The following is a 27,051-nucleotide window of genomic DNA, read 5'->3' as shown; positions in this document are numbered from 1 at the left end:
TTTATTTAAAAAAAAAATCATATGGGTACAGTGTTGCATGACAGCGCAACAACACTGAAAGCTGAAAATTGGTGTGGGCAGGAAGCGGGTAAAAGTGCCCAGCAGGCATGTATATAATTATTATATATAATATATATTTATGTCCACGCTATACAGGGTGAATGGACAAATATGCAGTGCAGCCATCAGTCAAAGGATGTCAGCCAGGAGGGTGCCAACAGAGCCACCCAACAGGAAAAATTTCAGATGGTTCATTATACATTGTCATTACACTCCTGGTCACTTTATTAAGTACACCACCGTTCAATTGCTTGGTAACACAAATTGCTAATCAGCCAATCACATGGCAGCAACTCAATGCATTTAGGCATCTAGACATGGTGAAGACGACTTGAGCATCAGAATAAGGGAAGAAATGTGATTTAGGTGACTTTAACCACTTGCCGCCCGGCCCTATAGCAGATACACGGCGGCATAGTGGTTTCAAAATCCTGACCGGACATCATATGACGTGAACATGATTTTGAGCGGGGGGCGCGCATCGCGGCGATCGTTGTTGGGGGGCATTATTGTTTGGCACTGATTGGCATCTATAATTACAGTATAACATAATACAATGCCGCCTGTCAGTGCCCACCCGTGCCGCCCACCCGTGCCACTTCATTGGTGCCCATCAGTGCCGCATATCAGTGCCACTTCATTGGTGCCCATCAGTGCCACTTCATTGGTGCCCATCAGTGTAGCCCCATCAGTGAAGGAGAAAACTTACTTATTTACAAATTTTTGAAACAAACAAAAAATTTTCTGTATTTTTTTTTTTTTGTTTAGCAAAAAATAAAAACTGTAGGGGTGATCAAATAGCACCAAAATAAAGCTCTATTTGTGGGAAAAAAATGATAAAAATTTAATTTGGGTACAGCGTAGCATGACCGCGCAATTGTCATTCAAAGTGCGACAGCGCTGAAAGCTCAAAAATGGTCTGGGCAGGAGGGTATTTAAGTGCCCGGTATTGAAGTGGTTAAACGTAGGCATGGTTGTTGGTGCCAGATGGGCTGGTCTTAGTATTTCAAAAACTGCTGATTTACTGGGATTTTCACGCACAACCATCTCTAGGGTTTACAGAGAATGATCCGAAAAAGAGAAAATATCCAGTGAGTGGCAGTTTTGTAGACTTGTTGATGTCAGATGTGAATGAGCAATAGTAACTCAAATAACCATTTGTTACAACCAAAGTATACAGACTACCATCTCTGAACGCACAACACATCGAACCTTGAAGCAGATGGGCTACAGCAGCAGAAGACTACACTGGATGCCACTCCTGTCAGCTAAGAACAGGAAAATGAGGCTACAATTCGCACACTGATCAAAATTAGACAATAAAAGATTGGAAAAACGTTGCTTGGTCTGAGGAGTCTTGATTTTAGCTGTGACAATCAGATGCTAGGGTCAGAATTTGGTGTAAACATGAAAGCATGGATCCAGCCTGGCTTGTACCAATGGTGCAGGTTGGTGGTGGTGGTGTAATGATGTTGGGGATATTGTCTTGGCAAACCTCAAGCCACTTGCTATGGGGGACAGAAGTGCAGTTTCGATCCGGAGTTGGGCTATGCGTGTTCATAGACATACACACATTGTAGCTTAGCCCTGCCCCACAACTGGATTTGACTGATAGCAGCAAGAGCCAATGGCTGCCGCCACCATCACAGCAAAGCCTGTGAAACAAAGAAGGGAGAGGAGACTTTCAGCTAGACACAGCTCTACATCAATAAAGGCCACAAATGAAGTGTTACTAAAACCAGGACTCTGCATTCACTATATCTGGCCTCTGAGTACACAGAATATGGAAATATTTACTAACTATAAACTGCTAAATACCTTTTATCATCAGCAGTATTAGCCTTGTGACTTATCAGTGTCCGGCCGTGCACTGATTAAAGCTTGTAGAAGGGTGTTTTCGTTCTACCCTGACTGTCCTATGAGGCTGCAAGACCGCTGACCCTGCGTCTCTAGCAATACACACCAAACAAACAAACAGAGCATGTCCTTAGAGCAGTTGTATGCCCTTACAAAAAAAACAAACAAAAAAACTGCAAGGCAAAAAAGGTATAATGAGCTAGTACGTATTGCATACTAGCTCACTATGAAATACTTACCTTAGAACGATGCACCCGTGCCACCTCCCGGAGCTGGCATGTTTCCTCTGCGTTTCTTCTGGATTCACAGCTTCGGCACTGGGAGTGGCCGGAGCCGCAAAAGCGTCACTCTCGCGCATGCGCAGGAGTCCTCCGTTATGTTAAGGTGGTCTGAATTTTCGGCACGATCCGCCAGACTTTCAGAGCGCATGCACCGCTGACGTCAGCATCTGCATGCAGGGCGATATTCATTTTACCTAAAGGTAAGCCTTACCTGTATGTAAAGATCACACAGTAGGATACAACCAATTTAAGTAATAGAGGGGAAATCATCCAATGGGAACACTAGCCTTGGCGACGCTGGTAACAACCAGCAATTACTTCACTTTGGAAAGATTTCCTCTCACTTCCTGATTTGAGACTGAAAGTCAAGGAAAACCTCCCTAATGAGACACAGATGTAACCACACAACCCACACCTGACAGGGGTCAAAAAGCTTTGGTTTTAGTTTTACTTTAATGTCACACGATTTCCAGTGCAATTTTAAATGGTGATTTATCCAACTTTACACTCTCTGGATCAAAGTTGCTGCAACTTTAAATCACACCCATTTGAAAGAGTGCCATTGAAGAGAATGGGCTGCGACTTGTCACACGACTTTGATGTCCACAGTAGCATGACAAGTCACACTAGTGTAAATGGAGCCCAAGTCCTACCAACAACACACATACCAAAAAGTAACCAAATACCAAGTTAATAATAATACATAGTAAATAATAATAACAACAACAACATACACAAAATCACGTTTTATGAAATGAAAGGTTTGAACAGACACAATCTAAGCCCTTGTACACACGGTCGGACATTTCAACAACCAAATCCGTCGGACTTTGTCCGTCGGATTGTGTCCGAAACTGTTGCATACACACGGTCGGACAAAGTTGTCAGAAAATCCGATCTTTCAGAACGTGATGACGTTATTTCGTTACGATGGGACTAGATTCAGGCTAGTAGCCAATAGCTTTGATGTAGGAATTTGATCTGAGCATGCGTGGCACTTGGTCCGATCGGAATTCTCTACACATGACTGGAGTATGTCCTATCGGACCAGTTTGTCGGAAAATATTTCCAGCAAGTTGGAAAATTGGGTCCGACGGAAACAGTCCGATCCATACCACACACAGTCGGATTATCCGACAAAACGGTCCGATAGGACACATTCCGACGGATTCTCTGACCGTGTGTACAAGGGCTAAGAAAAAGAGGATGTCATCTGTATAATTTGAATCTAGTTTTTTTAATCACCACTGTGTAATGGAAGTAGTAAGGAATGAGCTCAGGTGTGTTACAATCCTAGTCCAAACCCACCTAGTCAATCCTGCCAGGAAGCTAGCATTTGTACTGTGCCAAGGCATATCTGCCCTGCCACTGCACATATACAAGGGGGGTATATACCTGCAGCTCCAGGGTGGTGAATGCCTTGGCCACTTAGGTTTGCCAAATATGAGATTTCTGAACAACACTGGGACAATGTTCTAAGGAGGGACAAGACAAAAACAACTTGAGGGGCTTGTTCAAACCAGCCATTGCTGCTGTGTGTTGTGAAGAGAATGGTGCCGATGCGTTTTAACCGATTCCCGACCGGCGCACGCCGATGTAAGCCGGCAGAATGGCACGGGCAGGCAAATGGGCGTACCTGTATGTCCCTTTAAATTTGCCGCCCTGCCATCGCGAGCCGGTCGGGGACCCCAGCGAGACCGGTCGCGGGTCCCATGGACTCGATCGCCGCGGGCATACCCGCGATCGTCTCGCGGGGTGGCTGAACGGAGAAATGCCATTGTAAACAGCATCTCCCCGTTCTGCCTAGCAACTAGTGATGCTGATCTCTGCTCCATGTGATTGGAGCAGAGATCAGTGTTCACTAAATGAAAGCCCAGCCCCCCACAGTTAGCAACATACCCCTACATTGCCACCCACTGGTTAACCCCTTCACCTGCCAGTGTCATTTACACAGGAATCACTGCATTTATATAGCAGTGATTGCTGTATAACAATTGTCCCAAAAATGTCCGATGTGTCCGCCATAATGTCGCAGTCACAATAAAAAAAAATAAAAAAAAAATAATAATAAAAATGCCATAAAACTATCCCCTATTTTGTAAACGCTCTAACTTTTGCGCAAACCAATGAATAGTCGCTTATTGCGATTTTTTTTTTAACAAAAATATGTAGAAGAATATGTATCTGCCTAAACTGACGGAAAAAAATGTTTTTTTTTTAAATATATTTTTGGGGGATATTTATTATTACAAAAAGTAAAAAATTATGCGTTTTTGTCAAAATTGTCGCTCTATTTTTGTTTATAGCGCAAAAAATAAAAACCACAGGGGTGATCAAATACCACCAAAGGAAAGAAAGAGAAATCTACCCAGTAGGGGCAGCATTAGGGCTCATGTGCACTACAGCTTCTAAGCTTGAGTTTGAGCTTTTCATGTTTTTTTTTCCAAAGCTCCTAAACTCAACTCCATAAAAGCCTGTCTATGCTCAAATAGGCTTTTACACGAGTTTAGAAGCTGCTGTGGTTAGGGGAGGTTCAAATGCCCTCTCCTGAACGTGAAAGAATCTCGTTCAGGATAGGAACATTTTGACCACTGGGTGCAAAACGTGGCAAAAGCGGGGTTAAAAAAAAAAAATCACAGCACAATTTTGAACAAAAAAAAAGAAAAAAATTTATAATAAAATCGCCTCTAAAATGATGGTAAAGAGCCGCTAAAACAATTGGCGCTTTACTGCCAATGCCCCCACGATTTTAGTGTGAAAGGGATCTTAAAGGGATTGTAAAGTGACATTTTTAACCACTTGCCGCCCGCCCTATTACAAATAGACGGCGGCAAAGTGGTTTCATAATCCTAACCGGACGTCATATGACGTGATCAGGATTATGAGCCGCTGCGCGCCACCGGGGGCGCGCATCGCGGCGATCGTTGTTGCGGGGTGTCAGTCTGACACCCGGCAACTACGATCTCGGTAAAGAGTCTCCGACGGAGACTCTTTACCACGTGATCAGCCATGTCCAATCACGGCTGATCACAGTGTAAATGGGAAGAGCCGGTGATCGGCTTTTCCTCACTCGCGTCTGTCAGACGCGAGTAGAGGAGAGCCGATCGGCTGCTCCTCTGACAGGGGGGGTCTGTGCTGATCGATTATCAGCACAGCCCCCCGGAGGATGCCCACACTGGACCACCAGGGACGCCACCAGACCACCAGGGATGCCCAGCAGAGGTAATCCTCCAGGGATGCCATTTAGGCCCAATGGATGCCAATCAGTGCCCATAATGGATGGCAATCAGTGCCCACAATGGGCATCACTGATTGGCATGCATTATTGTTTGGCACTGATTGGCATCCATTAGTACAGTATAACACCTGTGTTGCTAATGAGTGCCCACCTGTGCCGCTAATGAGTGCCCACCTGTGCCGCTAATGAGTGCCCACCTGTGCCGCTAATGAGTGCCCACCCATGCCCATCTGTGCCGCCTACCCATGCCCATCTGTGCCGCCCATCCATGCCGCCCATCCATGCCCATCTGTGCCGCCCATCAGTGCCGCCCATCAGTGTCCATCAATGCCACTTCATTGGTGCCCATCAGTGCCGCCTTATCAGTGCCCATCAGTGTAGCCCCATCAGTGCCCATCCGTGAAGGAGAAAACGTACTTATTTACAAAGTTTTGAAACTGAAACAAAAAAAAAAAAAAAAAAAAAAAAAAAAAAAAAAAAAAACTTTTCAAAATTTTCGGTATTTTTTTATTTGTAGCACAAAAAATAAAAACCGCAGAGATGATCAAATACCAAAAGAAAGCTCTATTTGTGGGAAAAAAATGATAAAAATTTCATTTGGGTACAGTGTAGCATGACCGCGCAATTGTCATTCAAAGTGCGACAGCGCTGAAAGCTCAAAATTGGTCTGGGCAGGAAGGTGTTTAAGTGCCCTGTATTGAAGTGGTTAATTTATTTTTAAAATAACAAACATGTTATACTTACCTCCACTGTGCAGCTCGTTTTGCACAGAGTGGCCCCGAACCTGCTCTTCTGGGGTCCCTCGGCGGCTGTCTCGGCTTCCTCCCACAGGTACTTCTCACGTTCATGCGAGCTCCCTCGCATGGTGAGAAGCACCTGCGGGCGCGCTCCCGCGATACAGCCGGCGGCTATAGCCGCTCGCATTATCACGCGGCCCTGCCCCCCGGCACTCCGTGTTAGTGGATGTGATCGACAGCAGCGCGAGCCAATGGCTGCGCTGCTTTCCATCCATCCACTCCAGCCAATCAGCTGCCAGCCTGAATGGTGAAGTGTACGACGGGGGCCAGCGTGGGATTTTTGAGGTGTGAGGTAAGTAAAATGGAGGGGCTATGCATACTAGCTCATTATGCCTTTGCCTTGCAGGTTGCATTTTTTTTTTTTTTTTTTAAACTGCCTTTACTTCCTCTAAGTCATAAAGGCACTGTAAGCACAACCTAACAAGTATATACAACATAAAAAAAACATAAAACTATTGGTTTAAATAGCCAAGAAATCCAAGAGGGACCATGATGTCCGAGTTGTACTACAGGCAGTAATACTTGATAAAACAGACAATGTAAAATATAATCATGAATACCATTACAGTAAAAAAAGGACAAACCAGGCAGCCCACTGTGCAAACATCTGCTGTTTGCAATTCTGCATGAGAACACATTTTGACAAACACTGCCTACAAATATCAATGTTGGCTTTGGGAGGGTCAGTAAAGGCAGTGCATTACCTTGCTCATTGATAACGTATGATATCTTTTACTGAATAAATGATTCAAGAGAAACGTCCCCCATTACACAGTAACAGAAATATCTTGTAGAAGTGGTTCGATAAGCAGTTTTTCGCTCCCAGTACTGTATGTAAACAAAGAAGGAAGTGCTCTTCCCTATTAGTAACATGAAACATAAACATACTACAGAAGCATGGGTAAGGAAGGATGTGATTGCTCCCTGGATCTTCCACCATACAATAGACTGAATGATGAGCAAGAATAAGCATTCAGATTCAGGAAATATCTAATCTTAGCAGGACAGAAAAGATGATAATCAAAAACTTACATCCTCCAATGCAAGGGGAAAAAAAGTAAATTATAATCTTGATAAGAATTAGAGGGGGAAGGAGGACATCGTTTGCTTCCCCAGTGCCGGTCAGGATGTAATCTGAGAACTCCTGGTTGCTATGGGCAACTGGCTTTTTCCTCCAGTTTCTATACATCAGACCCGGAATAAAATATTTTCCAAAAAAAATTAGATTTTTAAAAGCAGCTTGTAAAGCATTTCATTGGTTTTTCTGCTCTTTAGTAGAACACTCTAAACTCCTGTCAGCAGAATAAATAGAAATACATTTTCACAATATACAGAGCTCGTGTTTCGTAGACTTGTCATTAGAATGGGGGGGGGGGGGGGGCTGAGAGCTCGATGGCGATGCAGAGATTGTACTTAGACAGCAGATGGCAGGACATTTAACACTACTCCCACCCACTAAAGCTCATACTGGCTGATGTTTACAGTCCGGATGCAGGCAAAGCTCAGGGGAGCAGCACAGAGGGCTATGGAAGATGATGATGGATGAGTGAGACATAAAGTAGAGATGAGGGGGAGGGGAGAGGAAGTGACAATTCTCTCACAGCTGGCTGCACTGTAAGGCAGTCAGATCAGATGCCAATAAACACACACACACACACACACACACACACACACACACACACACACACACACACTGAATGCTCAACTACAACAGTCCAAATCGATTCCTGTCCTCTTCCAGTATCACAGAACACAGGCTCACATACACTCAGCAGTCATTTCTGAAAGTAGTCCATCTGCATATTAGCTGCCCTTTCATAGAAATTAAATCATATTCAACTGATAACCAGATCTATTAAATAATTGTTCACATTTCCTGAATTACTTCCTATATACGGCTTCTTGAATTCCTCTAACAGCTCAAGATGACCGGAGTAACAAATCAGAAAGTGCATCACCATAGCAGCTGTATTTTTAGTTGCTGCAACAAATCAGCCTCAAAGAACATTGTAAATGTGTGCTGAATGTTATCCTAATTACAGGTATTTCTAAACCTGGAACACACACAAGGCCTATGACTGCCATGTGGAAGCATTTCAGTTGGAAACCTTATGCCCCAAGTCCAAGTTTCTGCCTTGAGTTGCAAACCTTGGCACCCCAGATGTTTTGGAACTACATTTCCCATGATACTCAGGCACTGCAGTATAGATAAGCATCGTGGGAAATGTAGATCCAAAACACCTGGGGTGCCACGGTTCACCGTCACTGCTCTAGCTAGCTTTGTCAGAACTGTATTTTGGGTTGGCTGAGACGGATCTGTCAGAGTCCCACTCTCCTCTATGGGGCAATCGAATGAAAACAGGACGCCTGTCCCTTTCCATCTGATCCAATCCACCAGACGGATGGAAAATAGGGTCCCCATCCGTCTGGATTTCACGGACAGGATCAGATAGTAGCAGCTGTCAAAGGACGTGTCACTGTGGACATCTGCTGCTCCACAGGAGTGAACGGAGGCTCCGATCAGGTCCACCTGAAAAACGGGCAGCCAGACCTGATCGGAAAGCCTGTGTGAAAGGGGCCCAAATCTAATAAAGTGATAACATGCACTCATCTTTGTACGCACTGTCAGATGATGATTAAGGCTGGGTTCAGACTGGAGTATGGAGCAACTCACAGCAGGGGTCCCGTGCGTCTCCATTAACCGTTTCAGGTCCAATTTCAGGACAATTTTTTGGCTGAATTCGGACCTGAAATGGACCAGAAGACGAACAGGACTTCTGTGCAATTTGCACTGGAGATGTGTGAACCGGCTCAGAGAGCCGGTCATAATCTCCTGCTATGCGAATTGGATGCGGCGGAAACACACATCCAATTCACAATGGTGTGAACCAGCCTTAGGCTAGGTTCACACTATTGCGATGCGGGAACGCCGCGAATCCGCGGCGTTTTCCCGCATCGCTCACCTCCCGCCGGCAGTTCACACTGCCCTATGCGGACGGCTGGGGGTGTCAATGTTATGTTAATGACACCCCCAGATCCGTCGGCATATCGCAGTGCGATCTGCCGACTCGCACAGGAATCGGATCGCATGGTGTGAACCCCCATGCGATCCGATTCCGTTGCGGACCCAAAAAAGGGTCCTGTGCGAGTTTGCTGCGGGACAGCTGCGAGTTCAGCCATACTATCTGTATGGCTGAACTCGCAGTGCTACGGAGATCGGATGTGATTTGCTGTGCGAATCACATCCGGTTCTCCCCCCGCAGCGGTGTGAACCCAGCCTTAAAGTGTCATTAACCACTTGTCTGACTGACACTGCTCTCATATGTAAAAATCTGTGTTTTATTTTTTTTTTTTTTATGGAAAATTACTTTTAATCCTCAAACATTATAGACACATCAATTTTTAGCAGAGGCCCTAGAGAATAAAATAGTCATAACACAGTCATTGCAATTTTTTATGTCAAACGATGTTTGCGCAGCGATACACCTAAATGAGAGAGATAGAGATATATATGTAAAATATGAAACATGCTGTTACGACCAGTAAGAAGATAACCAACATGTCATGCTTTAAAAAACCGAACCAAAATACAGTACTTAGAAATCTTCACAGGCGACAGGTTACTAGTTTAGACTTAAAGGAGGTCTAGTGCTAGAATCATTGCCCTCGCTGACATTTGTGGCGATATCTCTGATCTCATATGTATGGTTTGAACACCATATTTACATATGTGGGTGTGACCTACGTATGCGTTCACCACTGCATGGAAGGACGGGGTGCTTTAAAAAATAAATTTTTACACAAAATGTTTTCATCACTTTTATTCCTATCACAAGGAACATAAATATCCCTTGTGATAGAAATCAGCAGTGACAGATCCTTGTTGTGGGGAGATCTGAGGGCAATAAGATATCTCCTCTACAATGTAAAGCTGGGGTAGGCAACCTTAGAGTGGTGATCTACCTGAACAACATGGGAGAAATCAAGGTCACCGGGCATCATGCACTACTGTTGGGACCTACGAGGCCATTTTTGAAGAAAACTTGGGGCCAATTCACTCCGGATCCCACAGTAACGTGGCACACACTCCTGTGCGTTTCCCCCCATTCATTTGAATGGGCTGCAAATCACACTGGAATGCAGAAAAATGCATGCATTACTTTTAAAAGCATGCTGTAGCCAACAGCATGGTACTGCGGAAACCATGCGATACGGTATCCACAAATGCACCGCATTGGGCTGCTATTACCAATACACTGGCACCTACATGCAGATAGCAAAAGGCAGTGTGATCACCGGCAGCGCGGGAAACGCATGTTGAATGCATGTTTCTTGCACCACATTCTGGTGTGAAATATAATACAAATGTCAATATACAAATATGAACTTATCCTGGTCAGGAGTATACAGCCCAGCATCACAGGTCAGGAGCATACAACCCAGTACTGTTTTGCCAGATCGGTCCCCGGGGCTACCGATCATTCAGGTAAGCCCGAAACCACCAGAAAATGGCGGTGGGTGGGGGGGGGGGGGGGGGGCTTTTGATTTTCTATTTCGTTTTTTTTTTTTAAATCATGTGACCAGCACAGCACCAATCACACCATGAGAGTGTGAATGTCCTCTACTAACATATGAGCATATGCGATAAGTCAACAAATTACTGGAAGCTCCTCTCACAGATCTTTCCCTGTGGACAGGACAAAGCAGGGAAAAATCTAAATGACTGCTGGACAGAGCAGCTTAAAAATGGTTCTTCAATGCTTTTTAAGAAAATATTTAAACAGTGGTTTGATGTATATGCAATAGAAATTCACCCTAGTCTGTTCAGTATCACTTTAAATCACTTAATGAATATTAATATGCTTCATCTTTTAACCCTTGCCATGACCACTGGTCCAGGTTTTCCGTTTCAGGGTGGCTCCTTTTTCTTGCAGCATCCTTTGGAGCCACCCTTGCATACAAGGAGTCGTGGCTCCCTACACAGTGTGCATCAATAAAAAAAAAAAACACCACACAGCCCTTTGGCCTAGGACACAGGTGTCAAACTGGCGACCCTTCAGCTATTGTGAAACTAAAAGTCCCATGAAGCATTGCAAGGCTGACCGTTAGAAGCACAGAGAAATGATGGGACTTGTAGTTCAGCAACAGCTTGAGGGCCTGCCAGTTTGACAAGGCATCACCGTACCCCCCATCCTTCCTCCCCCTCTTCCTTCTCCAAGCTAACAGACCCACTGGAGACTGCACTGTCCACTTAATTCTTTCCTGTAAAGTCCAGGGAAGCAGCACTGAATGAGCAGGAGTCAGCAGCATTGAAAAGTTGTAAACTGCAAGTGTCGGGGGTAATGATTTTAATAATTTACTAAGGAATATGTATTTTATGATGCTTAAAGTACTGAGCTAAGAATGCTGAGGGCTTCATACTACTTTAAGTAATGACCATTACTCAGATAATTTTACAGAAGCAAATAGAACAACGGCAAACAGGATATAGTGCAAACAAGTTCAAATGGACAAACATTTGAACCAAGTTGTTTGATCAATAAACAGCCCAACCCACAGACTGGGAAATACCCGTTTTATTAGCCCAGCTCCTTTCTGCTGGCCTATTGAACGCTAAAACAGGTGACTATTGTAGAGTCACAACAGACATCGGCAACAGGCACCATCAGCAAACGGTCAGGGCTTTTTCTCCGGTCTACAAAGTAGACCATTCATTTTAACTCAACATATTAAGAATTGTATGTGCAGAAGTTACCTTCAGTAAAACCAGCATACAAAGATGATCATATCACAAGATGTAAGCAGCTGAAGTTCTATGCAAATCTCAACATTTCCTGTAAAAGCCTGACATCACTCCCTCCCGACTTTCCAGGTCTTCACACTAGTAAAAGGAGCGGTCTATTGGGTTAAATTGGGCTTAGCATTTTCTAGAAGGACAAAGTTTCACTTTTAGGCCTCATGTACACTGCTGCTGGTAAACGGACGTTTAGGAGCAGTTTGGCATTTTTTTCAGCTGCCCCTGAACTCTCCTCTATGTTATCTTATCAGTACACATACACAGGGTCCTTTACAGTCATTTTTAGGCAGTTGCGTTTAGAGGCTTTTTTTTGGAACCTGAAAAAAAATGCTCTCAGAAGCTGAGTTTAGAGGCATTTTAAATGCAGCTAAAAGCAGTAACTTGCGTTTAGCCGCGTTTCGTTTACAGGCGTTTTTCATTTTTGGCCATTATGAAAATGCAACTAAACAGACGTTTTTAGACGCTGGTTTCTAGCTGTCAAGTTTAATCGTTCAGGAGAGGTTGAACAACGTCCCGCGTACATGAAACCTAACAGAAAGTCACGTTTGGATTTAAAGCCGATTTTAACTGTTAAAAGTCAGCAACAACAAATCCTGTAGCTGCTGACATTTAATAAAAAGGACACTTCCCCGTCCATGGATCCAGCTCCATCCTCATCACCCAAACTAGTTCTTCACTAGCATTCGTGTTGCCAGTGCTGGCAACCTAACTGTGGGCAGCTGGTTATGCATCTTTACAGCTGGCTGCCCACTGCGCATGTGCGAGCTACGCCTTGTGACTGGCCCCCAGTCTTCTGGGATCAGTGACATGTCCTAGAAGACTGTGGGGAGGGAGGGGGAAGGAGAACTTTCACTTGGATGCCCTAGACAATCAGAGGGGGAACTTTGTCAAAACTAGGTACCCGCGCCCCCTTCCCAAAAATGATATGCCAAACTTTGGGGGGTGGTGGCTAAAGTTAGACTTCCCCGGGAGTCAGAAAACAACGTGCAGGACCAGACCATTGACAAAGCTACACCCTACGATTCAGTAAAATTAGCTCAACATAAAAAAAAAAAAAAAAATAAGTTACAAGTCAACATAATAAATGCATGCTTGCTAACATTCCTTTAGGCTCTGTTCACATCTAGGCATTGCTATTTTACAGGCGTTTTCGCAGAGTTTTTTGTGTATGCGTTTTCCCAACGTAAAAGAAATAAAATGCCTGTAATTTGCCCAAAAAAAAGCTCCTGTACATTGAGCGACGTTTTGCTTCAGGCCACAGAACGCTCAGATGTAAACAGGGGCCATTGAAATGAATGGGATTTGTTTTGTAAGGCGTTTTTTAGAGCCGAGGCTTAGAGCAGAAAAATACCCAAACATGCCTAGGTGTGAACGGAGCCTTAAGCCCCATACACACTATCAGAGTTTCGACTGATTTTTGTCTTCAGATTTACCAAAACCATGTAATATGAGGTCAAACCTTAGGAGTTTCAAATTGTATGCAATCAGGCAGGCCCTTGCACTACATGGTTTTGGTAAACCTGAAGACAAAAAAAATAAAAAAATCTGCAGAAAATCTGAAAGTGTGTATGGGGCTTTAGTCTCTTCCAACATTTGTATTCCTATGCAGCCCACTAGAAGAAATTGTGGTACAGCTATCTTCATTATAGAAAGATCCAGGTGACTGCACATCAGATCTCTTACTATTCATGCTCATGGCCCTTCAACTGGCTAGTGGGGTCTCCCATGATAGTGACGGGCCAAACGTGAGCATGGACAAAACAGCGATACGAGGATGATCAGGCTCGCAACCAGGATATCTGGTGAATGCCTGCATACTAGCGCATCTTGGAATTTCAGGTTGAACAAAAAAGGGACCTATAGATGACTGCTATGATGCAACTAGCAGCTTGGGCATTTTATTACCACTTCAAGTTTACTTTGAAGCGATATTAAAGCTTTGTTTTTTGTTTATGACAAATGTGTCATACCTACCTGCTCTGTGCAATAGTTTTGCACAGAGCAGCCCGATCCTCCTCTTCTCAGGCTCCCCACCAGTGCTCCTGGCTCCTCTCTCTTAGGTCAGCTATGCCTCCTGCCATCTACTCATTGGCTGCATTTGACAGAAGTGGGAGCCAATGACTCCCACTGCTGTTTCCGCCAATGAGGAGAGAGAGACCCAGGACAGCCCAGGCTCCCGAGCACAATCGCTGGATCGAGAGGGGGCAGCTTACAAATGCTTTTTTTACCTACATTCAAAGAATACATGAAGGTAGAAAATGTTAGCCTTCCCAACCACTTTAAGTATGTTCTTATTATGAATTTCATTAATAAAACTGGAAAAGTAGCATTTTGTTTGTTTTACCAAAAATGTAGAATTGTGGATAGTAAACCATACAAAACAGACAATATACACAGTGAAAATATATACATAGCATAAACTTTTAATAAAGTAAGGAAGGACAGTCTGACACTTCCAATATTGGAAGAAAAAAAAAAAAAAAAAAAAGGGGGGAAGCAAACTAAAGCCACATATGTTCCAAGCTTCCAATGCACAAAGACTGCAAAGTGGAGACTATTTTTGGTTTACAGTTCTAGTACTTTCATCATTGGATGGAACTACCCATGAACCTTTAACAGCATGAGAAAGGAAGAGGCAATAACCTCATGCAAAACTTGGGGCAGATTCCAAAACGTCACATTAATCTTCAAAGACGGGACAAAGCTGCAGGAGTTGGCTTAGCATCAAATTTACTCTTTACATGCCATTTTTTATTAATGGAGTTAAAATAAAAACCATTAGAATATTAAGGAGATTATTTGAACAGTCAGTCAGTCTGACATTCAAACATTCACTCCAAGTGAATCTTCCTGGTACATGCATTTTTTTTAAATAGGGTGACTGATCCACCACCAAAAAACGTATGAAAAAAGCCACATTAACATCAATAAACACACCCCTATGTATTAAATAGCACAGATTGACCTTTTTAAAAGATACATAACTTTTTAAAATTAAAATTGCCATTAGCAAAAATATTTATAACACTTGCAAAACCTTTCATCAAAAGTTTAATATGACTGCACTTTTCTTTTTTTTTTTTACTAAGCAATGCTCTCCTACACAAGTCAACTGAAATCATTTTTCTAAGTTGTGAAGTACAATCATTTTATTTTACGGACAGAAGAGAAAATGTAAAGGAAATCACAAGCCGACTTATAAATCCTATTCATCTCTCTACTGATGGATAGGTGCAGGACTGACAGGAGGATAGAAGCTTCTAAGATCCCAAAATATTAGGTGGTGATCCTTAAGCCCCATACACACGATCGGACTTTGTACAAACTTTCCCGTGGACTTTTGTACAAAGGGCGTAGTCCACAAGTTTGTATTGCATACACATGATCAGACTTTTTAGGCAAAAAACACAAACGTAGTGACATTTCAACGTACTGATGACACTTCAAAAGAGGACGTTCAGTTACTCCAGCGCCACCTTTGGTCAACTTCTGTATTGTTGTCTGATCTTTTACATTGGTTCTGAGCATGCGTATTTGTACTTTGTACAAAAGTCCAATGGTTTTGCGTACACACGATCGGACTTTGCTCCATCAAACTTATGTTGTGAAAAAGTTTGTCCATTCGCACAGCCAACAAAAGTCCAATGAAAACTGAAAAAGTTTGTCCGATGGAACGTACACACAGTTGGATGTTGCCCCAAAACAGCTAATTTGCATGTTTGTTGTCAAAAAGTCCGATTGTGTGTACGGGCCTTTACTCTTTTGGGTTCTGGAAACAAATTGTCCTATATTCCAATAACAGTAAACCTTGATGCAGAGAACTCTCACTGATGCTTGAGACTCCAGAAAAAAAAAAAGATGCTGCTCTAGAACACCAGTGTTTTACAGGTGTTGTAAAGTCATAAGTTTACTTTATCTTAAGGCATTCTATTCCTTAAAAAAAAAAAAAAAAAAAAACACTTCTATATGCAGGAGCCCCCCTCAGTTTCCCTAATCCCACCTCGATCCAGCGATGTTGCAAGAGAGACTTGGCTGCCCGGGACTCTCCCTCATTGGCTGAGACGGCAGCACGGTGCCATTGGCTCCTGCTGCTATCAAAGTCAGTGCGCCAATGGAGAGGAGGGAGGGGCCTGGAGCGTCAGCGAGGGACCCGAGAAGAGCAGGCAAGTATAACATGTTTATAATTGTTAAAGAAAAAAAAAAAAGACTTTAGTATCACTTTAATTATAAACAAATCACATTCTGCGCTATATCAGAGTAAGAAAACAACAATGCTGGAGAAGAGTCAAAAAACAAAAAGTGACATATCCAAAACATATTAAAAACACCAGCTCCTGGGCCACCTCAATTCCTGAAATCTAGTGCAACCATCAATCCAAATAAAAAAAAAAAAAAAAAAACATCTATAACATTTTTTATATTGTATTCTAGTTTCCATAGTTAACAAAATTTTTGCAGATAATGTCTTTTACGTATCTGACATTTAAAAATTGTTTCAATGTCATGCACAAGGCAAGCATGAATGAATAAAAATGGATACCCAGCGCTCCTGTGAAAATGAAGTGCTGAGTGAATGAGGTAGGACAGGGATGCCAAACTCCACTTCATGCCACATAAGCATTATGGTTGCCCTCAAAGAGGCGGTTGTATCTGGGGGTGTGCTACGTACAGCGTGCACCCCCCAACGCTTCCTTGCATCTCTCTCTTCTACCTAGTACCTCCATGTGTAGGCGGCTCTGCCTTACCTTGCAGAGAGATCACTTTCTCAGATTCTGGAAATATGTCCCCGTCATGCATAGCTTGCAGGGATCTGTCAGATCTAAGAGCGAGAGCAAAACTGTCCTTGTCAACACAGAAGGCTTCTGTGTTTACAAGTGACATAGGGGAGCGAGAGGTAGAAACCGAAGGTGGCGGAATAGAGTTCTGCCAAGTTGCGGCTGCGAGGGCCACATGACAAGGCCTGATAGGTCGGATTTGGCCCACAAGGGTTTGACATATGTGAAGTCAGACATGCTGCTGGTAATGCTCTTTGGGTAGAGAATCTGAATGGCGTTTCAGAAGAGAGCCATAAACTGATACAAAAGCTTAATTTCAGCTGAGCCATAGAGTTTGGTATATTTATTAGTAAATCAATGATCAGCTTGAATATCTGCTGGTAAATCCATGCTAGCTCCTATGCTGTCCTTTGCACAAATCTAAAACAGCATCTGCATGTTATGTAACCCGGCTGAACAAAGATAGGACCAGACCTGAAGTAGTGGCCAGAGAGCCAGGCGGTTTACTCAGCGCACAGAACGGTACACAATAAATCACAGGAAAAAGAAATTAGGATTCCTGTAAGAGAGATCTCATCACTAAATGAATATTGTATAGAACAATCACAGCATAAACATGCACAATCTCACCAGCAAAATATGGGACACAATAGTGAGTGGCTAGAAACCCTCTTTCACCCTTGAGATCAGCTGATCAAGAGGTATATACACAGATCAAATGAAAATGTCGTTTTAAGATCGGGAGGCGAGTAGTATCGCGATTTCGATTCTTTAACAATTAATTGTGCAGCCCTAACCTATACCTATTCCACAAACTATCACATGGTTCCCAGCAGAGACTGAAAGATTGTTGCTGATGTCTACAGAGAGAGAGAGCTGTCCTCTGCAGGACTGTGGTCAAGTGTTTGAGTATTCTACATCACCCCCTAAATCCCTTCCAAGCTTCTACCAGGAATAAAACATAAAGAGACAAACCCCCTAGACCAGGGATATGCAATTAGCGGACCTCCAGCTGTTGCAAAACTACAAATCCCATCATGCCTCTGGGTGTTATGCTTGTGGCTGTCAGAGTCTTGCTATGCCTCATGGGACTTGTAGTTCTGCAACAGCTGGGGGTCCGCTAATTGCATATCCCTGTCCTAGACTATTCAATGAGCCAGAGCGAGTGGATTGTTGCTGTGCGCCTCTATACTGAGTTTGGGGGGGGGGGCAGTAAAATTTACAGCAGTTCCTTTGTGGGTACCACTGTACTCATGAATAGTCAATTTAGATCCATTGGAAATCATCCTATCAGCACACAGCTCAGATTGTCTCCATTTCCTATAAAGCAGTGTTCATCAGGAACAAGTAGAGAGCAGACTTGCTGCTTCAGGAAACTTGTCAAGTGCTTCCAGTCACACAAAGTTGAGGTTTATGCCAAAGTATTCATAGGACTGATCATCCAATAATGACCAATGCCTCTTTCAACCAACAATTGATTAAGGCCCCTTTCACACTGACGTTCCGTTCAGGCCCGCCTGTCAGTTTTTCAGGCGGACCTGAACGGGTGCTCCATAGAGCTCTATGGAGCGTCGGATGTCAGCGGTGACATGTCCGCTGACATCCGACCCGCTCCGATCCGAAAAAGTGTGACGGAGGAAAAAGCTATTTTTCCATCCGTCTGCGGATCGGATCGGGTGACGACGGGCACTGCGGTCCGTCGTCATCCGATCTCCCATAGGGGAGAGCGGCGCTGTGACAGGTCTGTCCCTGTGCAGTGTGCAGAGACAGACCTGTCATCTCCCTGCTCAGCGGGGGATCGGCGGAGTGATCCCCGCTGAGCAAACGGATATCCACGGGGCGGATCAGAACTGATCCGCCCCGTGTGAAAGGACCCTTAGAAGGTAAACCATCATGCTAATAAAAGTCTTCTCAGCTACAAAAGTATATAAATGAAACCACAAAGCATCCACCCCAGATTGCCAAAGAAAGTAACCAAGAGAGTGGGTAAGAGACACGACAGAGCACAAGAGTGAGGGATAGTGCGCATGACATAAAGAGGAGAGAGAAAGCGCACTTGTGACAGACAAGAGAAAGCAAGAGTGCCTAACAGAAAAAAGTGAGAGAGAGAAGAGTGTGCGCACGACAAATAGAAGAGTGCGCAAAACAGACAAAGAGTAGAACACAATTGAATGCATGAGAGAGACAGAAAAAAAAAAAAAGAAGAAGGATAGCGAGAGTGTACACGGAAAAAAAAAAAAAGAGAGAGAGAACGAGAATCAGAGCATGCGCACAAGAACCAAAAATTTTTTTAAAAAAAGAGAGCGTACACACAAGAAACAAGAAGAGAGACTGCGTAACAGAAGTTAGACAGCGAGAGCGCGTGTGCGACAGAAAGAAAGCAGGATTGTGCGTGCCATAAAGAAAAGAGCAAGAGAGCACATGCACACCATAAAAAAATAAAAAATAAAAAAAAAGAGCCAGAGCGTGCACCATCAAAAAAGAGTGAAAGCGCCAGCATGAAGACAGCACCCCCCCCCCCCCCCCCAGACACAGCGAGCGCGCGCTCCCCAGACACAACGAGCGAGCGCGCGCTCCCCAGACACAACGACCGAGCGCGCGCTCCCCAGACACAACGACCGAGCGCGCGCTCCCCAGACACAACGACCGAGCGCGCGCTCCCCAGACACAACGACCGAGCGCGCGCTCCCCAGACACAACGACCGAGCGCGCGCTCCCCAGACACAACGAGCGCGCGCTCCCCAGACACAACGAGCGCGCGCGCTCTCCCCAGACACAACGAGCGCGCGCGCTCTCCCCAGACACAACGAGCGCGCGCGCTCTCCCCAGACACAACGAGCGCGCGCGCTCTCCCCAGACACAACGAGCGCGCGCGCTCTCCCCAGACACAACGAGCGCGCGCGCTCTCCCCAGACACAACGAGCGCGCGCGCTCTCCCCAGACACAACGAGCGCGCGCGCTCTCCCCAGACACAACGAGCGCGCGCGCTCTCCCCAGACACAACGAGCGCGCGCGCTCCCCAGACACAACGAGCGCGCGCGCTCCCCAGACACAACGAGCGCGCGCGCTCCCCAGACACAACGAGCGAGCGCGCGCTCCCCAGACACAACGAGCGAGCGCGCGCGCGCTCCCCAGACACAACGAGCGAGCACGCTCCCCAGACACAACGAGCGAGCGCGCTCCCCAGACACAACGAGCGAGCGCGCGCTCCTCAGAAACAGCGAGCGCGCGCTCCTCAGAAACAGCGAGCGCGCTCCTCAGAAACAGCGAGCGCGCTCCTCAGAAACAGCGAGCGCGCTCCTCAGAAACAGCGAGCGCGCTCCTCAGAAACAGCGAGCGCGCTCCTCAGAAACAGCGAGCGCGCTCCTCAGAAACAGCGAGCGCGCTCCTCAGAAACAGCGAGCGAGCTCCCCAGACACAACGAGCAAGCGCGCGCTCCTCAGAAACAGCGAGCGCGCGCCCCAGAAACAACGAGCGAGCGCGCGCCCCAGAAACAACGAGCGAGCGCGCGCCCCAGAAACAACGAGCGAGCGCGCGCCCCAGAAAGAGAGTAATATTGTGTGTGTCACAGAGTGAGCATCAATATGGATGGAGAGATCCCAGTGGCACAGCACTGTATACTGTCCCTCACATCTCCTACAATGAGATCCAATGCAGGACTCCAGTGTGCTCCGTGTATATACTGTATACATGTGCCTGTCCTCTCCGTACACGTGAACTCCTTTAACCCCTGTGTGTCTGTGTGTGAGGAGAGTGAGTGGAGGGAGGTCGGCATGAAGAGTGAGCCGCACAGCGCCATATATACATAGAAGCCGTATGGAATATGAGGGAGAGCTCCTGGCCGCCCGCACCTTTCTGTACGCACTTACCGTAAGATGGAGATGACAGATAACCGCCTTCCAGCGGTGCAGCCTCTGACGTGAGATGTCTGACGTTCACACAGTGACGTAACCACGAGGGGAGAACCGGAGAAGATTCGGTGCCGCTGATTCTACCGTTAACTCATCCGCCTCAGCCTGCCGACACGGCCGCTCTCACCATTCAAATTCCCCGACACGCAAGCAAGTGGGCACTACTAGTGATTGCAGCCTAGGACACGCCTACACCCGCAGAAAGCCCCGCCCAACACATCGTGCTGCTCTCTCTCTCTTCGTACCACTACCACAACACGGGCGAGCCACGCCCCCACTCTGCTCCCGCCTCACTCTGACTGGCCGAGCTATGTGTTATGGCTGAATGTTACTGGCTGCATAGTCTGTCATTCAAGCGGACCTGTCTTCTCTGTCAGTCTGGTGTCCACGCCCGTTCTTGGAAACTCGTAACATCAGTTGTTCGGAGTGCGTTATTGTGCGTGCCGTGCGCCGCTTGCTTTCTAAATAGCGTTACTAGTTCCATGTATACACTGTACAGAACTAACGTACCGCTTACTTTTTTGAAGAGTTGACATATATTCTTGTAGGAACATGTTTTATTATGTATTATTCTTATGTATTATATAATTAGTACTACTGTTTGCAGAAACTACACATATTTAGTGTATAGTGGTTTAAACACCATTTACCCCTTCCTGCCCAGGCCAATTTTCCCCCACAGTTGCTGAATGCCGGCCACCCGTATTCCAGAAACAGTGCGGCCATTTTATTGGGGCGCTAGACTAATTTGCCTCTCAGCCCAGTCTGCCCCATAAGACTGGCTCTACACTAACAGCGCAAGCCGGTGGGGACTCTTTTCTTGATGCCCCCCTGCAAAGTGCTGCCCTAGCCCTGGGCCTTGTCGGCCTAGGCAAGGATACAGGATTGCCGCTGAGGACTGGGGTAAAGCTATTTTCTCTGATGAATCCCATTTCAGATTGTTTGGGGCATCTTGAAAAAAACCTTGTCAGGAGAGGAAAAGGTGAGCGCTACCATCAGTCCTGTGTCATGCCAACAGTAGAGCATCCTGAGACCATTCATGTGTGGGGTTGCTTCTCAGCCTAGGGAGTGGGCTCACTCACAATTTTGACTAAGAACACAGCCATGAATAAAGAATGGTACAAAAACATCCTCCGAGAGCAACTTCTCCTAACCATCCAAGAACACTTTGGTGACAAACACTGCCTTTTCCAGCATGATGGAGCACCTCGCCATAAGCAAAAGTGAACGAAGTGGCGTGGGGAACAAAACATCAATATTTTGGGTCCACGGCCAGGAAACTCCCCAGATCTTAAAGTAGAACTATAGGCAAAACTTTTGTTTTTCATTTTGGCTAGAGCAATGGAGTATTATAACCCCAGAGATTTTTTTTTCACCATCTGTGCCCCATTGCAGAGATTTCCATTCAGTTCCTGCCCCATAGCCAAACAGAGAGTGCTAGGAAAACCCTGCATATTAAGGGAATTACTTGGGGACCTCCAATACACTTGAACTAGTGCCACCATTAAAAGATTTCCTCTCTATTACTTTTCTGAAAATTTGGGATTTTCTTTTACTTTTACTTTCAATGATAATGGTAAGCAGGACAAATAGAGAGGGTGAATCTCCTTAACGGGGACACAAAAAACCCCAAAAAACTGACAGATGCTCTAATCCCACTTCGCTCTATCCAAAAACAAAAAAAAAAAAAAAGGTTTTGCCTTTAGGTATACTTTAATCCCAATCGAGAACTTGTGGTCTAGCCACAAGAGGCCAGTGAACAAAAAAAAAACTCACAAATTCTGACAAACTCTAAAAAATTGATTATGCAAGAATGGGCTGCCATCAGTCAGGATGTGACCCAGAAGTTGATTGACAGCATGTCAGGAAGAATTGCAGAGGTCTTCAAAAAGAAAGGTCAACACTGAAAATATCGACTTATTGCATAAACTTAATGTAATTGTCAATAAAAACCTTTGACACCTATGGAATGTTTGTTAACTATACTTCAGTATGCCATAGTAACAACTGATAAAAAAAAAAGATCTAAAAACACTAAAGCAGCAGACTTTGTGAAAATTAATATTTGTGCCATCCTAAAAACTTCTGGCCAGGGCTGTACAAGAGGCTGCACCTATGGACTGATCCTATACTAGGACTCTGTGTGTAAAGACTCTTGTCTGTGCTGCACCTAATGCCGCGTACACGCGAGCAGACTTTTCGATGGACTAGGTCCGCCGGTCTTTCCGACGGACTTTCGGTAGAGTTCCGGCAGACTTTCCGAATGAACGGACTTCACAATCACACCAAAGTCAGACGGATTCGAATGTGATGACATACGACCGGACTAGAATAAGGAAGTTCATAGCCAGTAGCCAATAGCTGCCCTCGCATCAGTTTTTGTCCGTTGAACTAGCATACACACGAACATATTTCTCCATAGGAACTGGGTCCGGCGGAGTTCCAGCGAAAAAATTTGAAACATGTTCTATTTCTAAAGTCCGTCAGATTTTTGAACAGCAAAGGTCCGATGGAGCCCACACACGATCGAATTATCCGACGGATTCGCTCTGTCGGACCTTTGCTGTCGAAAACTCCGGTTGTGTGTACGTGGTATTAGGCTCCATTTACACCTGAGCGTATTGATTTACTGTAATTTTTTTAAGCTTTTTTTGCAGCTTTTTACAAGCTTTTTTAAAGCGTTTAAGAAGTGTATTACAAGCGTTTTACAGCTTCAAGCATTTTTGTTTAGCCAATAGAAAGCACTGGGGGAGGAGAGGAAGAGGAAATTAGGGGTTGAGAGCTGCTATTAGAGCATTTTACAAGCATTATTCTGCTTAAGTCAGTTTCTATTAAAGTCTATGGGGCCAAAAATGCTTGTAATCTGCCAAAAAAAAGCTCATGTACCTTTCTGAGCTTCAGGCATTTTGCTTCAGGTGACAAAATGCTCATATGTAAATAGGGACCATTGAAATTAATGGGATTTTGCTTGTTGGGCGTTTTGGAGCTTCAGAGCTGAGCATTTTACAAGTTGAAAATCACTCAGGTGTGAACAAGGCCTTGAGCCTCATGTACACTTGAGCTCAAAAGCGGTGCTTTTACAGGCGTGTTAACCTGTGTCGATGCATACTATAGATGTTTACAGGAGTTTAGGCTGGATTCCCACCTATGCATTTTTAGTGCTTTTTACATTTGGCAGATTTGCACTACAGTCCATTTAACATGGTTTCCTATGGAACACGTTCCATAGTTCAAATCTGCAAAATGCAAAAAGCACAAAAAATGCATAGGTGTGAATCCAGCCTTAGAGGCAGAAAAAATAATTACTTGTGAGTTCAGAAGAAGAGCTTTTGAGCATAAAAAACATCTGATGTACTTAAATGCAGGTAAGCTCGCGTTAACGCTAAGGCTCGATTCACATCTATGCATGTTGCTTTTGAGCGTTTTTGCAGTGCTTTTTGCGGTGCTTGTGGCGTTTTTGGACACGCGTTTTTACCACGATTTTGCCGCGTTTTGCGTTTTTATTTATTTATTTTTTTACTCTGTGGTTGCCTAGCAACCAGATATATACATTGAAAAAAAAGAAAAAAAATGCAAATCGCGGCAAAATCACAGTTAACCACCTCAATACAGTGCAGTTACACCCCCTTCCTGACCAGACCAATTTTCAGCTTTCAGCGCTCTCACAGTTTGAATGACAATTACTCAGTCATCCTACACTGTATCCATATGAAACTTGCGTCCTTTTTTCCACACAAATAGAGCTTTCTTTTAGTGGTATTTAATCACTAGTGGGTTTTTTATTTTTCGTGCTTTAAATAAAATAAAACGTAAATTTTGTAAAAAAAATGCCTTTTTCTTCGTTTCTGTCATAAATTTTTGCTAATTAGTAATTTTTCTTCATAAATTTTGGCCAAAATTTATACTGCTACATATCTTTGGTAAAAATAACCCACATTAGTATATATTATTTGGTCTTTGTGAAAGTTATAGAGTCTACAAACTATGGTGCCAATCACTGAAAATTGATCACTTCTGATCAGGCCTTCAGTACATCAGGTGTACCTCATTTCTTGAGACACTAACAAGTCAGGAAAGTACAAATACCCCCCAAATGACCCCTTTTTACAAAGTAGACATCCCAAGGTATTAAGTAAGTAGCATGGTGAGTTTTTTTAAGTTGTCATTTTTTCCCACAATTCTTTGCAAAATGAACATTTTTTTTTTTTTTTACTAAATTGTCATATTATCAGGTTATTTCTCACACACAGCATATGCATACAACAAATTACACCCCGAAATACATTCTGCTACTCTTCCCGAGTACAGCGATACCACATGTGTAGGACTTTTACACAGCCTGGCCACATACAGAGCACCAACATTGATGTAGTACCTTCAGACGTTCTACGAGCAAAAATTACGCATCTCATTTCTCAACCACCTATTACACTTTTGAAGGCCCTGGAGTACCAGGACAATGGAATTTCCCATAAAATTACCCCATTTTGGAAAGCAAACACCCCAACGTATAATCTGTGAGGCATAATGAGTCTTTTGAATGGTTCATTTTTTTCCAGAAGTTTTTGGAATATGTGGAAAAGAATTAAAACGCATTTTTTTTTTACACAAAATTGTCAATTTATAAGATATTTCTAACACATAGCATGTATATAGCAAAAATTGCACCCCAAAATACATTCTGCTACTCCTCCCGAGTATGGCGATACCACATGTGTAGGACTTTTACACAGCCTGGCCACATAGAGAGGCCGAACATTGAAGTAGTACGTTCAGGCGTTCTAGGAGCATAAATGACACATCTCATTTCATTCCTACCCATCACACTTTTGAAGGTCCTGGACCACCAGGACAGTGAAATTACCCACAAAATGACCCCATTTTGGAAAGCAAACACCCCAACGTATATTCTATGAGACATGGGCTGCAAATAGGTACTCGGGTACTCTGATGGCCTGGTGACAGGTACTCGGGTACTCTGATGGTCTGGTGACAGGTACTCGGGTACTCTGATGGTCTGGTGACAGGTACTCGGGTACTCTGATGGTCTGGTGACAGGTACTCGGGTACTCTGATGGTCTGGTGACAGGTACTCGGGTACTCTGATGGTCTGGTGGCAGGTACTCGGGTACTCTGATGGCCTGGTGGCAGGTACTCGGGTACTCTGATGGCCTGGTGACAGGTACTCGGGTACTCTGATGGTCTGGTGACAGGTACTCGGGTACTCTGATGGTCTGGTGACAGGTACTCGGGTACTCTGATGGTCTGGTGACAGGTACTCGGGTACTCTGATGGTCTGGTGACAGGTACTCGGGTACTCTGATGGTCTGGTGACAGGTACTCGGGTACTCTGATGGTCTGGTGACAGGTTCTCGGGTACTCTGATGGCCTGGTGACAGGTACTCTGATGGTTTGGTGACTGGTATTTGGGTACTCTGAAGGGCGGTGACAGGTACTCATATGGACTGTGACAGGTACTCGGGTACTCAGATGGACTGTGACAGGTACTCTGGTACACAGATGGACTGTAACAGGTACTCGGGTACTCAGATGGGCTGTGACAGGTACTTGGGGTACCCTGATGGACTGTGACAGGTACTCAGTACTCTAATGGACTGTGACAGGTACTCGGTACTCTAATGGACTGTGACAGGTACTCGGGTATTCTAATGGACTGTGACAGGTACTCGGTACTCGAATGGACTGTGACAGGTACTCGGGTACCCTGATGGGCCGTGACAGGTACTCGGGTACTCTGATGTGCCGTGACAGGTACTCGGGTACTCTGATGTGCCGTGACAGGTACTCGGGTACTCTGATGTGCCGTGACAGGTACTCGGGTACTCTGATGTGCCGTGACAGGTACTCGGGTACTCTGATGTGCCGTGACAGGTACTCGGGTACTCTGATGTGCCGTGACAGGTACTCGGGTACTCTGATGTGCCGTGACAGGTACTCGGGAACTCTGATGGGCTGTGACAGGTACTCGGGTACTCAGATGAACTGTGACAGGTACTCGGGTACTCAGATGAACTGTGACAGGTACTCGGGTACTCTGATGGGCTGACAGGTACTCTGATGGGCTGTGACAGGTACTCGGGTACTCTGATGTGCTGTGACAGGTACTCAAATACTCTGATGGACTGACAGGTACTCTGATGGACTGTGATTGACAGGTACTATGAGGGGTGGTGACAGGTCCTCTTTATTGGGGGGGGGGGCAATCAGTATGATTGGTGTACACTGTATGCGGTAACGAGATGTTACCGCAATCTCCTCCTCACACACGATCGGTGTGTGAGGAGGAGAACCCGGTAACATCCCGTTACTGCAGT

General features: G+C 44.9%; 1 protein-coding gene across 13 annotated transcripts in view; it reads right to left on the bottom strand.

Moving 5' to 3' along the window:
- EPB41L2 (erythrocyte membrane protein band 4.1 like 2) overlaps window positions 1–20,961 on the bottom strand; it is a 351,078-nt gene extending 330,117 nt beyond the window's left edge. For 3 of the 13 annotated variants that reach the window (XM_077486869.1, XM_077486873.1, XM_077486880.1), the window contains exon 1: window positions 20,675–20,959. The gene's annotated coding sequence lies outside the window, so the exon portion shown is untranslated. Of the gene's footprint in view, window positions 1–20,674 lie in introns of all 13 variants that reach the window. The other 10 variants (XM_077486872.1, XM_077486875.1, XM_077486877.1 and 7 more) reach the window with 7 other exon arrangements.
- Window positions 20,962–27,051: the final 6,090 nt, after the last annotated feature.

Source organism: Lithobates pipiens, unplaced genomic scaffold (genome assembly GCF_037356315.1).
Source record: "Lithobates pipiens isolate NorthernLeopardFrog02 unplaced genomic scaffold, aLitPip1_a1.2 Scaffold_18, whole genome shotgun sequence".
In the NCBI taxonomy this organism is placed as follows: domain Eukaryota; kingdom Metazoa; phylum Chordata; class Amphibia; order Anura; family Ranidae; genus Lithobates; species Lithobates pipiens.
Note: the sequence above shows the minus strand (reverse complement) of the source record. Positions and strands in the feature narration are given on the sequence as shown.